Raw genomic sequence first — 18,072 nt, forward strand, 5'->3', positions numbered from 1 at the left:
CTGAAACCACCCAGCACCATCCTCAATGCTAGGTTCCTACAGGTCCTGCTATCTCTGCTGTCCCAGATCTCACTGGCCTGAGCCCCCCATTTCTCGCTCCCTCTTCCTGTCTCCATGCCTGCCTTTTACTCTACCTCAGAAAGACTCAAAGAGACTCATCCTGCTTCTTGTGCTTCTTAAACTGCAGCACTGGTGACTGCTGCCCTTGGGCATCTGACCAGCTGCAGAGATGTTTGCCCTGCTCAGTCACTCATGTTTTAGCCCTGTGAGTCTCAATCAGAAATACCCACCAAAAAGACCCTGCTACTCTCTCACACCTGTCTCTGTACTACAACTGGGAATCATCCATCTTCTGTTCTCCCACGTTTCCCCCAGCCATGTCTCCTGCAAGATTTCAAACCTCTTCCCCTCTCTCCAGATCTGAAGCCCAAACATCTGTCCTTTTCTGTGACATGGCATGGTCAGGGTGGCCGCTAGACAGAGACTCTCAGCAATCAGAGCACAGTACTTTCAATTTTCCCATTTTGTATGAGATAATTTTATTTCTTGATTGAATCAATTAGGTAATCATAACTGTCATCCTTGTTTGCCGCTGTTTATGCCTTTTATAAATTACTTTATGCCTTTAGTTTAAACCCCTTTGTAAAATCATTATGATGTTCCTTTAAAGGAGTATTCTCCATTGGGTGACAAGGTCTTACATTCCTGTTTCATGCACAGTATGTTCAGACTCACTTGACCTATCTAACTTGCGGTGGCTATCGTTTTTAGTCTTCCCTGAGTGCTGAGGAACAGTAATGTTAGAGCACCCTCTAATAGACTTTGATATAAAATCCTATCTGTATTTAGCTCAGGCTTTCCTCTGTCCCTAAACAGCAGTCGGTTTCCCAGATGCTCATCACCTTTAGGGTAGCTGCCACCCTCAGAGCAGAGGACAAATCTCTCAAGTACCCCTTGGTGAAGCCCCATGACCAATGGAATACTGACCAGATGGGCAACTGAGCTCCTCTCAGGAGGCAGATCTTGACTTGGGCAGATGTGGCAAACACTGAAAGGATAGCTAAGGGCTAACGGCTGGGGCAGCTCTCCAGTGGACCCAAACATCCTTCAGTGGAAGCTAGATCTTGACAGCACTGAGTGGGTAATCAGGAGACAACCTCCACTTACCTATTTTTCCACCTGCATTCCTCAAGCCAGGTGAAACATAACCCTTTCTGTGATCACCAAGTATCCCATCTCAGAGTGACCTGAAACTATGCTGCTAGAACTCTCTCTGAAGTCTCTGTCAAGAGTCAAATTACAGGTCTAGACTTTTCTCCCTCTACTAATACATTATAAACCAGTTTTTCTCCTCCTTTCCCTTCCATCCCTGTTCCCTCTGCTTCCCTCCATCCTCCCTCCACTTCCCTCCTTGCCAATTCTTCACTGACATTTCTGCTGCCTGACTCCCTACCACTGCCACATTCACCTAGAAACACATCCTGGTGGGTTAAACCAGCCAATCCATCCTGTTCCCGTCCTGGTTCAGGGGTTTAGGGCTGCATGGACCTAGCACCAAGTACCAGCACCTGGGATGCACAGCCTGCCCTGGCCAATGCCTCTTTACTGCCCTTACAGCACTAGCAACATAGCATAGCAGGCACATGGCACTGCCATAGGGACCAAGGTCCAAGCAGCACTCATACGTACACTGAGACCACAGCACCTACACACCCAGCAGGCCATCTGCATGAGTGCCAGAGCCCAGGCTGGGTAAGGAGACATGGGCTTACATGGTACAACCCCGTTGCCCCACCCCTGCCAACAGACCTACATGGCTGCACCTGCTATCATATTGACAGCCATGGCACCCTAGCCACCTCACACCTTGCCACCCTAACCTCTGCAACCTCTGCAGCCACCACATTGCAACTGCAGTATGGCTACATCAGTGAACTGCACACCTGATCCAGACTACAATTTCTGAGTCCATGTTCCTGTCTGTCAGACATCTCCCAGGTCAGACACCATCTGAACTCTTTCTCTTCAGACTCTTAAAAGTCTTATTTTTCTCAACTCACCAAAAGTTAACTTTAAACCCCTCAATTAAAAATGGCTCTTCCCTCCAGGAGGTTAAGTCAACAAAGCTTACAACAGGGAACAAAAGCTATCAAAAAGCTATTTATTCTTATGCTTTACATCTGTTAAAAGTGATATACTGATACTAATCTTCTCTTCTAAGTATTCAGCAACTAAAGTTTAGAGACTACAGCTAGAGAAATAACTGGGATAAAAATAAAATAAAATAAAATGCAGCCAATATTTTGGCTCAGGCCCTCCAAGGTCAGCAGAAACCCAGGACATCAAAGAATCTTTCCTACAAGACCCTACAATTTTGATGAGTCACCCCATCTCCTAAGCAGGAAAACTACTAGGGGACAGAGATCACACAATGTGATCTACTAGACCTGAGGGGACAAATACACAATGTGCCACAGGATGGTAATCAAGAGAGGAAAATCTCCTATGCTTTCACAGAAAGCAACATGATTAAGCAAGACCATAATGACCCATCCTACCAGCTGACACTGACAGTGGAGTTGAGAGGCTCCGCACATGGTTTCCAGAGTAATGTCTAAAGAAGCTTACCTAAACTGGATAGCAAGAGGTCAGTTGTGGTTAACACAGGTCTCCTTTTAATTTAGTTTTAAACACCCAGTGGAAGAATACAATCAAAAGGGAGAAATAACCCTTTGTTACCTGTAGCAGTTATTTACTGTAAGACATCTCAACTAGTTTCTCCCTAAATAAAAGTAACATTCTCCTAAATAAAAGTAACATTAATGATAAGCTGTCTTCCAAAATCAGATGGCATTGTGCATTCTGACAGCAACAGAAAGGCTACTTGTACCATTATAACAACTGAGTGCTATGTGCACATTCCTGAACCTTCTGCTAGTATCTTAATGGCCATGCAAGACAGCAGATGACAGGTTAATGCCACATCGAGTTCTGACACTCCCCAGACTATCTCTTTACCCACTTTGTGGAAGGCTATTACTGAGTCTTCTAATGAAAATATTTGTTGGTTTTATTGATAACAGCCTTGTTGATTTTATTGTTTGGCCTATGCTTACTTAACTTTTTCTTAAGCCTTGTCTCCTCCAGACTGAAGAGTGTGCACCTACCCAACACCTCTGTCAAGAACCTTTTAGACAGAGCCTCCGGAGAGTGTCTCTGGCTGCTAATCACAGCTAAGACCTCCTTCAGCCTGAAGCATACCACATAACGGTCACCAACCCTACCCCTCACAGCAGCCTGAGATATCCTTTCAGACCAAGGATACTATAGACAGTTAAGTTATGTAAAAATATTATAGATATTCAGGAAGTACTGGGCCCACCAGACAGTCAGGAGGAGACCCAGCCTGTCATCCTCACCACAGGTGGGCTCAGACCTGGGGAGGCAGCAGTGAGCATGGAGAGGATGCCACACCCCAAGGATGGGCCAAACTTGCACGCTCATGCTGCTGCTTTAAGCCAAAGACCACTTCTGAGCCCCGGTGGCTTCTCCCAAGTCAGATTCAAGAGCATTGGCTCTCACAATGCTTTCCCCGCCACGCACTTCCCGTGCCCCACTGATGGACCCGGGGGGTTTCAAAGCAGAGTCAATCTCTGTCATTACAGGGCAAGCTTCTTTGTGGTGGTAAAATCCATTTTTACTTCCTCTGTACCCCATTCCCTGCTCAACCAACACTCAGGAGTAATTTTTTCAGACTTTGTTAAGAACCCAAAGAATCTTGCCCAACAATTTTCATCAGCGACCGACACTAAGACCCTGAGACTCTCAAATTAGAACACATGCCCATTATCAATCCTCTAACTTTACTTCCCTTCAAATGAAAACCGTGTGAAGGTATTAGGTATCCTTGCAGTGGGTTCCAATCACCTGACCACACTTACAGCAATGGCAGGAAAGAAGGAAGCATCAGGGATCTGGGATGAGCAGTCTGTCTATGGGAAACAAAAGGCCATGAGGTATCGATACATTGGTTTTTATTCATGGAGGAAAATGGTGAGGCGGCTGAGGCTGAACGTGCTAGATAAGAGGTGAGGCTGGTGAGGCTTGCAACAAACTGGAGGAAGCATCCTGCAGAAGGAACAGGAGCAGCCAGATTTACAACTAATGAGTAACCTGCTTTGTCGGCAATTCTGGAAAGGAATTTTTCCCTTGGAGTCACACAGGCCTCAGCAGAGATTTGATCTGATATCTTAGCCCCATGATATCACAGCTCCTCTATCTGAGCACAACCAAGGCCACTGATAATGAACTATGCTAGCCCATCATCAGAGGCCTGCTTTCATGAAAACATGCACACAGCCTTGGCCAGACTCACTGAGCAGAAAGCCCATGTAGGGAAGTCACCTCTGTACAGCCTGTACTGCTCCTGAGTAAATCCTGAACATGGGGTCTGGGGGCTGGCAATGTGGTTCTACTCCACCCACCCAAGGGGCCAGCTATGCTGATTAGCTTGGTGTAGTCATGTCACAAGCTGAACATATACCAAAATCACATGTTGCACACCCCAAATATATGCAATTTTTATTTGCAATTAAAGTAATTGAATGTTTAATCCAGAGATCAATTGCAAGTACAGTGCTACTCAGTTCACCAATATAATTCCACTCATGGTTCTGGGGAAAACAGCAGCAGTGCTGTTTGACATACAATGTGGAACAGATACAAAATCCTGCCAAATGCTTCTGTTTGCACACTGAATTGTGCCCAAACAGAAACATCTGTAAACAGAGGTACTACTGGACTTAGATTTTCAGTCTCATAGCTCAAACTCTTGGAACAGGGAAAGAAGCTCAAGTCAGGATTTGTAACTGATACTCTAATCTGTACCGTCCTAAAATTCTCTAATCTCTTTCTAAGAGTACACAGCCCCCATCAGCCTGCCACCTCTTCTCCTACCTTTGCTTCTAAAAGTGGGTTAAATCTCAACAACTTCCCTTGGCTCCTCACTTGCCCTTGGCCATACTTCCACTGTAACCCCAGATTGAAGGTTCTTTCTTCAAATCCCTAAGAAAATAATGAACATTTCCTGAGGCCTCCCTAAGGAGCAAAGGCTGAATTAAGTGGTTTCATACTGATGGTAAAGCACCCTCTCAACAACCCCACTGCTCTTTCCCAATTTCAAAGACAAAAGCACAGAGAGAGACACTTGCTGGGGTCACACCTGGGATTTCGGGTTAGACTACCAAATTACAGTATTTTTAAGACATGAGTGTGTTACTGCATAACAAATTAGTAATTGATCCTCACTGGTGAAATAAAGATATCAATGTATTAAGGATACTTCCCACTGCAGCACAATGCAAGTAGCCAAAGGTCTGCAGCCTTTTCCTTAGACCTAAACTTAACACTGGATGTTCTGTGAAGCTGTGAACTTGGGGAATCTGAGAGTAAGGTGCTACCTTAGGAATCTATTCACCTGCCCATCAGAAATGTCCAGGTACAAACCAAAAAGAAGTGCACCTGAGAGACACAGAACCTAGTGTATGGAAAGACTTTCTGACAGGTTCACTTACCAGAGCCTAAGTCCTCACCTGGCACAGAGCTCACACTCAGGGGACATTTAATGACTGTTAAAATGCTTTCTGCTCAGCCATTCATGGGCTCTGGGAGAATAGAACAAGAATTCACCAAGAAGCAAGCCTTCCCTGCAAACCAGCACCATGTGTAGGGTGCTGCCAGGGGACAGCCAGACCCCAGCCCTTTTTGGCGCAGGCTGGGATAGAAGAAGAGCCACCACCCCCACCTACCCTGTAAGCAACCAGCTGATCTGGAAAAACACAGGCTGCGATGATAGCTGTTCATGTGAAATGCATTTTGATGCTTGTGATGTTTCGGTGTTCACTGACTTTGCAGGTCTAGGGTCAGTGGCCTGATCATCTATTCAGAGGATAACAATTTGCAATGTGGCATCTAGGGGGATCTCCTTCTGAAGGTGGTAGCCACTGTTAATTCTCTATTACCTTATTTTTAAGTCCTATATCATCTCCATTGTTTTGCTGGGTTTGGTTTTATTCTCTTTTGACTTCATTATATCCGATGGCATGGTCAGCTATTTCAAAGATAGCAAGCAATATTATGGTGGCCATTTTGGATTTACTATTGTTTTGTTTTGAAGTCCTGTATTGCATTTATTGTTTTGTTTTTATTAGTTGTATCCTGTTCTGTTTTGTTTGATTTTTTACTATGTCCAAAGGTATCTACAGCTATTTTGAATCCAACAAGAAGCATTATGATAACCATTGTTGATTTTGCAGTGTTCTGGAGTCCTGTGTCACTTACACTGGTTTGCTTTGATTAGCTTTATTCTCTTGTATTTTGCTTGGTTTTATTCTCTTTTTAAAAAATGTTCTCTGCTTTTTGGTAGCTTCTCTGTGTTAGCCATGATCCCAGAAACAATCACTTCTTCACTAGTAGAATTCAGTGTCTTCTCTCAGTAGACAAATATTTAAATATATAACCCAGATAGACATACCGTGTGACCATTGTTACAAGGTCCCCAGCTATTTGTTACTTCCTAAAGTTGCATGGCATGAGAGGAAAAGTAAAGTGACACATTTTCTTGGCTTTCCAAAGGTAACTTCCAGATACCTCCAAAGTACAAAGAAAAACAACACCAAAGTGAACATCAAACATATAGGACACTTAGTGGCAGAATCTGTCACCAACCTGTCAGTTTTTTCTTGGTATCACACTGCCAAACCCCTTAGGGGCAGCACACAGTTTCAAGCCCCTGCAGAACCACCCAGGAGCCTGGTGGCTTCCTCTGAAAGTGTCCTCTGGCCAAGCCCAGCCATCACTGGCTTATGTTTACCTTTGGACACGGCCAGACCCACCCTGCAGGCGTCCTGCTTACAGGAAAGTATAGGCTTACTCAAAAAGCATCTGCCTTGGGCTCAGAAGCCTCTGCTGGGAGGTTTTGTTCCTCTGTGCCTAAACCAGGAGCTGTGGGCTTTGAGCACTGTAATGCATTTAAAATTGAGCAAAAACCAGATTCTAAGTAGAGAAAAACTCAGGGAAAATATTTTTTTCTGTATCATAGGCCCTTTTAAATTGTGTTTTCTAATTATTTCCCAATTGTCAATATGCACAGTGCTTGTCTGAGGAAACCACAAATTATATTTGGCTGCCTGTTACAGAACTTTTAACTCTTTTCGTGGCACATGATCCACTAAGCATTTACTGCCCTTTCCTCACCTGTCAGGTCAAACCACTTTTGTTCCAAAAACCTCTGGGGGAGATAACTCCGACACCTGCGGCTGTAACCTTCTGCAGTATACGCTGTAATAGAGTCAAAATTTATGTGATTTACTCCATGTTTTGTTCCTGGAAAACTGAGTACTTTTCACAGTTGGAAGACTCACTTTTTTCTTCCTCGTGGAAGACTTTTTCTTTTCCTCTCTTTTCCGGTGTCCCAAGCAAAGTTTCTTGCTGTAAAAGCCTTTTCCATCTCAAATACTTTTGACTCTGCATGTACTTATTCAAGTTAAAAATCCTAGTCCAAGGATTCCAGGTCCCTGCTCCAGTAACCAGTTTATCAAGGTCTTTGCCTAGCCCCAATCTCCTAAAGCGGTGGATAGTGAATGGCTTAAATAAAAGACATGAGGGGTATGGTTTTTGGAGCACACAGAAAGGTCAGAATGGCCTCTCAGGAGCAAAAACAAAGTACTCCACTGAACAGCCTGTATTTATTTGGTTTTCAAACAAAGGAAGGGGATACGGAGGCAAGCACAGGAACTGTGCAGGACCTTTAAAGTGAATTGAAAGACTTCTCCAAGTAAACTTTGCCAAGTGAGAGAATTATTTGATCCCTGAGATTGGCAGATTTGTTGCTCTGGAATATGAGGTATCAGAACCCATGTCCTTGACTTCTTCAGCTGTGGTATTATCTTGACTTCATAACACTGTGCCTATGCTCTTTCCACCCGAGCCAGAAGTCCCTGTGTTCAGTAATTTAACCTTATAAAGTCCAGTCCAAAAATACAACTCACACAAGAAGAAAAAGATTTTCGAATCATATATATGAAAAGGGCCCAGACTCCAGAATATATAAAGGAAAGCTTATGTTAGAATGATAAAAATACAAATAGCATGATTTTAAAATTGAAAGGCTTTGGCCAGAGGTTTAGCTCAGTGGCACAAGCAACTGCTTCACAAACGTAAGGTCATGAGTTTGATCCCCAGTACAAAAAAAAATAATAATAAATAAAACAATAAACTAAAATCAAAAGGCTTTAAATACAGATTTTTCCAAACAAGATATATGGATACCCAAATCATGGCACACTTCTCAACAAAAACCTTCAAGTCAAGAACAGCTTGGAGTGAAGTATTTTAAGTCCTGAAACTTCCAACCCAGATTGATGTACCCTGAAACACTATCTTTCAAAATTAATGGAGAAATAAAATACTTCCATGACAAGGAACTAATGAAGAAATTCATATCCACCAAACCACCTGTAGAAAGAGTACTGAAAGACATTCTAGATAGAGATAAAAATGATCACAAGTCCCAGAACAACAACAAAAAGAAACCACCAGGCAGGACAAGCAAATAAACAAAAGAAAAAAGCCGGAACCAACAAGAGGAAAATAACATGACAAAGATAAGCCAATATATATCAAATATACCTAGCAATGTAAATGTCCTCAATTCACCAATCAAAAGAAACAGACTGGCAGAATGGATCAAGAATCAAGATCCAATAATATGTGATAGATAAGGAACACCTTTAACTCAAAAAGAAATTCATAGACCAAAAGTCAAAGGGTAGAAAACAATAATCCATGCAACAACAACAACAACAAAAAAAAAAAAAACAGAAGAAAAGCAGGGGTAGCTATTCTGTTTTTGGACAATGTGAACTTCGAACCAAGAATGATCAAAAGAGATAAAAAAGGTCATTACAAACTTGTAAGGTGAAAAATTCAAGAGAAAGAGATAGCAGTCATAAATACAAATGCACAAATATGGGAGTACCCAACTACAAAATAAAAATATTAACACGCATTAAAAATCAAATAAGTCATAACACAGTTATAACAGGGAAACTTCATATCCCATTGTCACAAAGAGATAGATCAACTAGACAAAAAGTCTGCAAAGAAATAATAGAATTGAATCAAATCTGTGAAAAAATGGGCTAAGTAGACATTCAGAGTGTCCCACTCAACATCAGAATATACATCCTTCTCAGCTACCGACAGGACATTCTCCAAAATAGACCATACACTAACCCACACAATATGCTTAAGTAAATGCAAAGGAATTGAAAATATCCCATGTATATCATATGCCCATAGTGCACTGAAATTGGCAATTAATGGTAAAATAAACCACAAAAACTCCATAAACACTTGGGAATTAAATAACACCTTCCTGAACAACCAATGGGTCACCTAGGTGAAACTAAAGAAGAAACTACACAGTATCTACAGTCAAACAACAGTGCAACTACAACTTGCTGGAACCTGTGGGATACAATGAAAGCACTCACAAGAGAGAAATTTATAAGCATTGAACTGCCACACTAGGAAAACAGAACAAGCACAAATACATACCCTACTGCTATACCTCAAGCTTCTAGAAAGAAGAAAAGAAGAGCAAGTCAAGCCCAAAGCCCACACAAGGGAGAAAATTATAAAGATCAGAGCAGAAATTAATGCAATTGAGACCAAGAAAACAATACAAAGAATTAATGAATTAAAGTGTTGGGTTTTTTTATAAAGGATTTTATTTAAAGAGAGAAAAAAAGAAAAAAGGGTAGAAGTAATACAGAATTTCAAAAAAAAGATAGGTTTTATTACTCTTACAGTTCTTATTACTTTGTTTGAAGAAAATAAAACCAAATGTGACAAAGCAAAATGGAGTCAGTTAACACAAAAATAGACATACTATATGATGTAAAAACAAAATACAAGGTGATCAACAGTGGCTACTCTAATGCCTCTTGCTATCTTCAAAAGAACTGCCCATATCTTAAAGAGGGTAAGATTAAACATACCAAAAAAAAACAAAACAGATCATAAGGAAACAATTTTAAGAAACACTGATTTCAAAGCAAGTCCAATGGAGACCTTCACTGTCTGTCTTAATGTCTCTAGTTTTCTTCCAAATAGTTGTCCCCATTCACACACAGTGAATACACACTGAACATTATAGAACTAATCTGATCATAACAGAGTGATGAAGGCTTTTTAGGTCTTCAAGATCTGACATTGGAGAAGTCAATAGTGACTGCCATAATGTCCGTCATTCTCTTCATAGTAGCTGTCCTTATCTTTACATATGCTGAAATTGAACTTAAGAGATTAGACTAATATCACTCTGAACAGTGCATAATAGTTTTGCTAGATTTTATATCATAATGTTACAGAATTAGCACTGGGTTTCTTAGTGTCTCTTCTTCAGAGTATCTATTCATTACATCATGCATTATATAATCTGTGTTCCTGTAAACTGTTTAGAAATTCTCCCCATGTGTGAATCTCTACATGTTTATCTATCCTTTCTGTATTATAGGGAAAAACAAATCATAACAAGACAAAAACCAAATTCTTAGAAAAACATGAAAAAGACATACAAAAACCACATTATGAGGTGATCTACAGTAGTTACTATGCTTTCGCTTGTTATTTTCAATAGAGTCGTCCACATCATTAGACATATAATAATTGAACATAGCATTACATAGCTATTTTAATAAAAACACAACTTTGGAGACATTTCAAACCGGAATGGATATGTTATTACACCTTGTCATCTTCAGAGTGGTTGCCTCTACTCTTAGTCATTATCAAGCAACCAAATTCAAGTAAGATCAGTCAAGGCAAAACAGCAGTTTAACAAACCAGCTTCAAATAAGATCAGTCATAGTAAGACAATGTAAGTAATACAGGGCTTCAGTTTAAGTTAATAGGAAATTAAGGATAGTTACCATGGTATAGCTATCTGTACTTTCAAATCTAGTATGAGTAGACTGACCTGAACAAAATAAAATCAAACTAAGCAGAGCTTTTAAATCCTGATAACACTATTAACAATGCCCTCTGCCTACCTTTTTTAGGCATTTGCTCACCTTTCCCATTCTCAGGATGCTTTGTATATTTTGGGTCCCACTAACTCCTTTAGTTTTTAGATTAAGGGGGTAACCCATTATCTATCTGAGTGGTGCTGAACCATTTTACCCCTGAGCTTGATCTTGAGCTGTACTCTTTTACTTACTAAAGCCATAAGGTTTCCTTCCTTCTAGCTTTGTAGTTCTACACTGCACAAAAATGTCATAACTTTCCAACTTATCTGCGGCTGCTGGATGAGTTGTCCCTATTTCTCTCTGGTTTCCTGTCACTTACAGATTTGTTTTCTTATCTTTGACTTTTAGTTTATTAACTTTCTTTTAGGTTGAGTATATTTGCTTTTCAGAGCATCTCGATGGATCCTGCCTCCTAATCTACTCTGCCTGTGTTTCTTTTGTTAGTGTATCTAGGCTATGTTAAAAATTATAGCCCACCTTCTCTGCCTAAACTCTGCTATTCTATTTTTCTGCTATTATTTGTCCATTTTTCTCCTTCATTACACTGTCCTCTTTGTTCATTGAGGCCTCTCTGCCACTGTTGATAGAATCCTGGTATTTTTTCCTCTCTATCTCTCTAGAATATCCTTCAGTATTTTCTGTAGGGTTGGGTTGGTGGTCATAAACTCTCACAGTTCCTCTTTGTCTTGGAAACACCTTGTTTCTCCATTAATTCTGAGAGAGAGATTTTCAGGGTACATTAATCTTGGTTGGAGGTTATTTTCTTTCAGGGCTTGGACTCTTCTCGATTTAATAGTTTGAGTTGATAAGTCTGTTGTTATTTTGACGATTTGTCCTTTGTAGGTGATCTGCTTATCTTCTCTGCCCACTTTTAATATTCTATTCTTGTGGTGGATTTCTGGAATCTTGATTATTATATGTCTGGGTGTAGATCTGTTTTGGTTATAGTAGGCTGGAGTTCTGTATGCCTCATTTATCTGGATATCATTTCTCTTTCCTATGCTTGGGAAGTTTTCCTTAATTATTTCCTGTGAATAGCCTTTGTAATTCATTTGTGGTTACTCCTGCTTCTTCACTTACATTTTTTATTCTTAAGTTATAGATCCTCTTGTTGTCTTCTAGCCTTTGAATTGTTATTTCTTGGTTCCTTGTTATTCTTAATAGGTCTTTTCTTTCACAATCACACATTGTAAATCTCTCTTCAAGTTTTGAAAGGCTAACTTTTGTTTCAAAAGTCAATGCATTTTGCCAGCTTTCAATGAAGTTTTTAGTTTCCTGGTAGTCTCTTTGGATCTGTTTCATGTATTTTAGATTTTGTTTATATTCGTCACCAAAGGTTTTTCTTCCTTTTCTGGGTTCCTCCCTTCTTCCCTCTGTGTTTTCTTGAGAGGGGCTTACCATTTCTTTAATTAACATTTTTATTTCTTGTCTCACTTGGGTTAGAATTTCAGTTTTAAGTTGATCTATGAAGTCACGAATGTATTTCTTTATGTCTGCTGATGTTGTGGCATTTCTTTGTGGCTCCTGATGTGTCCAGCATGATTGCTGGACTGGTTCTCTTCTGTATTTACCTCACCTGGGCTTATTTACCAGGGTCAGTGGCTGGAGGTTTTGTCTTATCTTTTGCTCTTGTCATGTTTCTGGTTTCTTTCAGACAGATGTGTGGAGGAGGTCTCAGGCCGCCTCTGTATTACTTACAGTTTTTCTAAAGCGTGCTGCCTGGGGGCTTGCTGCTTTCTCCAGTTTGCTGATATCTGAGGGGGACGCTGCAGGTTGGCCCCTCCCTTCTGAGCCAGTCAACCTGCAAGTGCCTTCAGCACTTTACACTGTGTTGTGGCGGACATCACAGGGTCGGAACAATTTCGTCCCTGGCTATTAGTTCCCGATCAGCAGCATGATTCAGCCCAAACTGCTCCCACCAGTCCTCTCTGGGCCAGGGATGGTTGACTAATGCCACTGCAGCGCCGGGCTCTGCCCTACTCCAAGATGTCTTCCAGTCAGCCTCCCACGCCACGGGACCCAATTTCCAGCACTCACTGAGAGCCAATAAAGCTCTCTACCTTGGCTCTACTCCACACTGCGCTGTGTCCTCCCACCAAGAGCCCGGGACTCACCAACTCCGGTTTTTGGCAGCCGCAGCTTCGGCATTACCTTGAATCCTCCGACTCTACAGCACGCCCAGCACAGCATGGAATGGGTCTCAGTGAGCTTGTTGGGCTTCAGCCCCCCCACCCGCCCTTTTCCGTGGTCTTCCTAATTTTATTTTTCTTTTGGTTTCCTCCTGGGTTAGTGATCATTCTCCAATCATCTGGCCCTCTCCATGTTGCCAGATTCTAGCATCGGGGCTGTTTTCCCCTGAGAAGTTCTCTATCCAGCAATAGCTCTTGATAAAGTCTAGCAATCATTCACGATAGAAAACCCTACAGAAAATCACAGTAGATGGTCTCAATCTGATAAAAGCCACCTATAGAAAACCAATATCCAAAATCATACTAAATGAACAAAAACAGAAAACTTTCATGCCAAAATCAGGAACAAGAGGACAAGGATGTTTACTATCAACAATCCTATTCCATACAGTTCTGGAAATGTTAGCCAGAGCAATTAGAAAAAAGAGAAACAAAAGGAATAAAGATAGGAAAGAAAGAAGTTAAATTATCACCATTCACAGGTGACATGATACTCTGCCTGGAAAACCCCCAAAACCCCACCAAAAGACTTCCAAAATTAATAACCAAATTCAGTAGCATAGCTGAAAACAAAGTCAGCACTCCAAAATCAACAATGTGCATGAACAACAAGCTTACTGAAAAACAAAGTAGGGAAATCATAGCTTTCACAATAGCATTTAAAAAAAGAGAAACACTTAGGTAGAAGTTAACAAAGGAAATAAAAGATCTATATTGAAAATTACACCACCCTAAAAATATCAAAGAGGATATCAGAAAATGGAAAGATATCCCTTACTCATGGATAGTAAGAACAACATATTGAAAACCATCATACTCCCAGAACTGACAGAGATTTAACACAATCCCAACCAAACTATCATTAACATACTTCACACATACAGAGAAAAAATTCCTAAAATTCATTGATAATGGCAATCCTGGGCAACAAAGCAAGGCAGAAGGCATCACAATCCCTGACTTGAAATTATACTACAAAGTTACTCTGATAAAATCAGCTTGGTACTGGTTTAAAAAAAAAAAACCGGAGAACCAGTAGAACAGAATAGAAGATATACACACAACTACAAACACAGTCACATTATCTTTGACAAAGGGGCCAAACATGTTCACTGGAAGAAAGACAGCCTCTTTAAGAAATGGTGTGGGAAAACTGGCTTTCCACATGCTAAAGACTAAAACTAGAACCATGTCTATCACCATGCACTAAACTAAAGTCAAAATGGGTCAAAGATCTAAACATTAAAACAGAAACACTAAAGCTACTAGAAAAGAAAGTAGAAGAGACAAGGGTAGGCAGAGAGTTCATGAACAAAAACCAAACTACACAGGAAGTATTTCAAAGAATCAACAACCAGAATCTTATCTTATTAAAAACTGCTTGCTCATCAAAAGAAATCAACAACACAGTGAAAAGACAACCCACAGGATAGGAAAAATTTTAGCCAACTGACCCCCAGACAAATGACTTCTAATCTAGAATGTATAAAAAACTGGAAAAAAATCAGCCTTTCAAATTCAAAAACCTAATCCAAAAATAGGCATTTGAGATGAACATGCACTTTCTAAGATGAAGAAACATAAATGGCAAATAAATATATGAAAAACCATTTAACATCATTTGTCATTCAACAAATATAAATTAAAACAACACTGAGCTTCCATCTCACTCCTGAAACAATGGCTATCATCACAAAATCAACAAATACCAAATGCCAGAGGCTGGGGGGTGGGGGGAGCCCTTCTCCACTGTTGGTGGGAGTGTAGACTGGTGCACCCACTGTGGAAATCAATGTGGAGATTCCTCAAAAAACCAGCATTAGAGATCTCATTTAATCCAGCTATTCCCTTTCTGGGTATTTGTCCAGAATTAAAAATATCACGCCACAACAATACATGTATACCCATGTTTACAGCAGCACACTTTGTAATAGCTAAATCTTGGAAACAACTCAAATGTCCATCAACAGCAGAGGCACTGGATACAGTGTTAGGGGAAATCATTTCAGGACAGAAATATTGAAAAGAAACCACCAGTAATCCAAAGAGAAAGGGGTAATGCGTCAGCACACACACACTGAAGCAGACTTGGCTCCAAGGCTTCTGATGCAGGGTCCGTGTGAGAATCTAGGTCAGCAACTCAGGTCTGAGCAGGGCCAGAGTAACTGAGACCTCAGTGTGCCAGGGTCACACAGCAACAGTAACATACACAAAGGCCTGTTGTTGCAACATTCCCACAATTCAGACACATTGGTCTCATCAGACCGGTGAGTGGTGAGAGGATGACAGGAGGTTTAGATGCCTCTGTCCCCTCGGAGCTGAGACCACACACACCATTCCAAGGTATAAGGAGTCCAGTGCCATCCTGAGGACTGTGGTAGCTTTTTCAGTGTTCTTTATCTTCAGACCAATTTTTCCTCAGTTTTGATAACAGCAACCCACACAGATAATGCTGAAGAAATGTCTTTATGGGCTGCAGCATCCGTAAGAGAAGTAAATACTACTCCATGGACCCGGCGCGAGTGGGAAAGAGAAGTCCACAGCCCTCAAGTGCCACAAAGCTCTTGTCCTGTGATACCTGCGGCACCGATTTTTATCAGCTATTACACTGAGACACCTACTGAGTGGTCAATCCACAACTCTTAGGGCTTTTGTCTTTATGGGAAATGAAACTTGTTAAAGTTATGCTTCTGTGTTTGGCAGGAAGCAGCTGTGATGAATTTCAGTTCAGGTAGGAACAATTTGCATCACAAAACACTACAAAACTATTCAAACCTATTCAATGAGACAGGACAGAATGTTTCATTTCAGTAAACTGAACTTGGTGCTTGATAAAATAATAAACTAAACTTTACCTAGTATGAATTATACATAGACCTTTGATGTCCCAATATAAAACCACAAGATGCTTCTTCATTTCTTCCTGGGTTCATTTGAAAATTTTATAAGCAGAAAAGCTCTAAGAAAGACAAATTCCAAATGGGCTATCAGGTAGGGTAGAAGGAATAGATTTAAGCTGAATTGTGTCTTGTTCATGCAATTTGGAATAAGCACGAGGTACAACACTTTAGAACTGATAGCTTCCAACTGTACCTAAAAAGAATTTAAAACCCCTAGCATTTGTTTTCCAAGGAGTCTAATAGTAACACTAATCTGTGCTCGGTATAGGCATGTATTTTTTTAACTTCTACTAGACTTTATAGTGTATCATTTGGAGAACTGTTTTAAATTGCTCCTGCAGACTACACAAAACCGATCAGAAGGGAGAAATGTCTCTCTGTCCTTCCTTCTTTCCTTTGTTTTGTTTTAGGTTTGGGGTCTTTTTTTTCTTTGTGGTTCTGTTTGTTTGTTTGGTCTTTTTTTTTATTTAAAGAGAAAAAGAAAAAATAGAAAAAGAGTACAAGTAATACAAAATTTAAAAAATAAACAGGAAGAAATCACTAGTTAATAGATTACATATTCTCATCTTAGAAATAGTTGTTCAAGTTACAAAATTAAAGCATATAAAGTGGACTTTCAAACAGTGAGAGTGCAAATAATTCAATGATCAAAAAAAACCTCAGTAATATGGTTATCTATCTTATACACTTAAACATATATGTAGTTATACCTTTAGAGCACTTACTTTTCTTTTGTACAATGACAATTACACATTTTGGGTTTTATTACTCCCACAGTTCTTATTACTTTTTTTGAAGACAGTAAAACCAAATTGCAACATATCAGAACAGAGTCAGTCAAATCAAAAGGATGGACATAATAGATAATGTAAAAACAAAATACAAGGTGATCAACAATGGTTAACATACTGCCTCTTGCTATTTTAAGAAGAATTGCCAGTTATAATAATATTGAACTAAACAGTGAAGAATAAAACCAAAGCATTGGAGACATTACAGGACTTTAAAAGAAGATAATAGTCAACCAGAACAGGCGTCATAATGATTCTTATTGTCTTCACAGTTGTGCCTATACTTTCAAACTTGGTACTACCAAGCAAAGCAGAACAGAGGAAAATCAGTCAAAACAAGACAGTGAGGGCAGTACAGGATTTCAAATCAAGTTAATAGGAAATCAAAGTAGATTACTATAATGTATCCTGCTATTTTTTATTTATTTTTCCCTTAATTAAAAAGATAAAAATAAAAAAGTAAATAATTTTTTAAAAAGGGGGATGAGATAAAAGAGGGCATAACAACAGAACAGCACAGTTCAAAACATAACCATTTAAGCAAAACAGTGTTTCACCACAAGATATCCTGACATAAAAATAGTTACCATAGTGTCTCTTTCCTTGAAATCTTTGAGTATAACTTCATATACTGTAGCACCAAACATATCAAGACACTATAAAACCATTCAAGAGAATGACATTATTACAGGGTATTTAGAACCAATTAACAGAAAATGAACAATGGTTTCTGTATAATCTCCTTGCCTATAAAAGTTTTTGCTTAGGGGCTAGGGATTTAGCTCAGCGGCATAAGCGCCTGCCTTGAAAGCAGGCAGTCATCAGTTCGACCCCTGGTACCGATAAAAAGGAAAAAGACCAAAAAAAATTTTTTTTAAGTTTTTGCTTATATTACCACATATACTAAAATCCAATAAGATACAACCTTTTAAGACTGATGGAGACAGAAGAATACAAGTTTGATGGGACTTCAAAACAAAATGATACTACATCAACACTAGCTATTATGATGTCTTATTTTCTCCAAAATAGTGTTCCTATCATCCGATCTTCTCTGCCTCATTTCTGTTGAGCTCTTTTTCTGTTGTTTGTTGTCAGTTTG

The sequence above is a fragment of the Cavia porcellus genome, unplaced genomic scaffold (assembly GCF_034190915.1).
Source record: "Cavia porcellus strain 051 isolate PalLab524CR breed Dunkin Hartley unplaced genomic scaffold, mCavPor4.1 scaffold_17, whole genome shotgun sequence".
NCBI classification, from domain to species: Eukaryota; Metazoa; Chordata; class Mammalia; order Rodentia; family Caviidae; genus Cavia; species Cavia porcellus.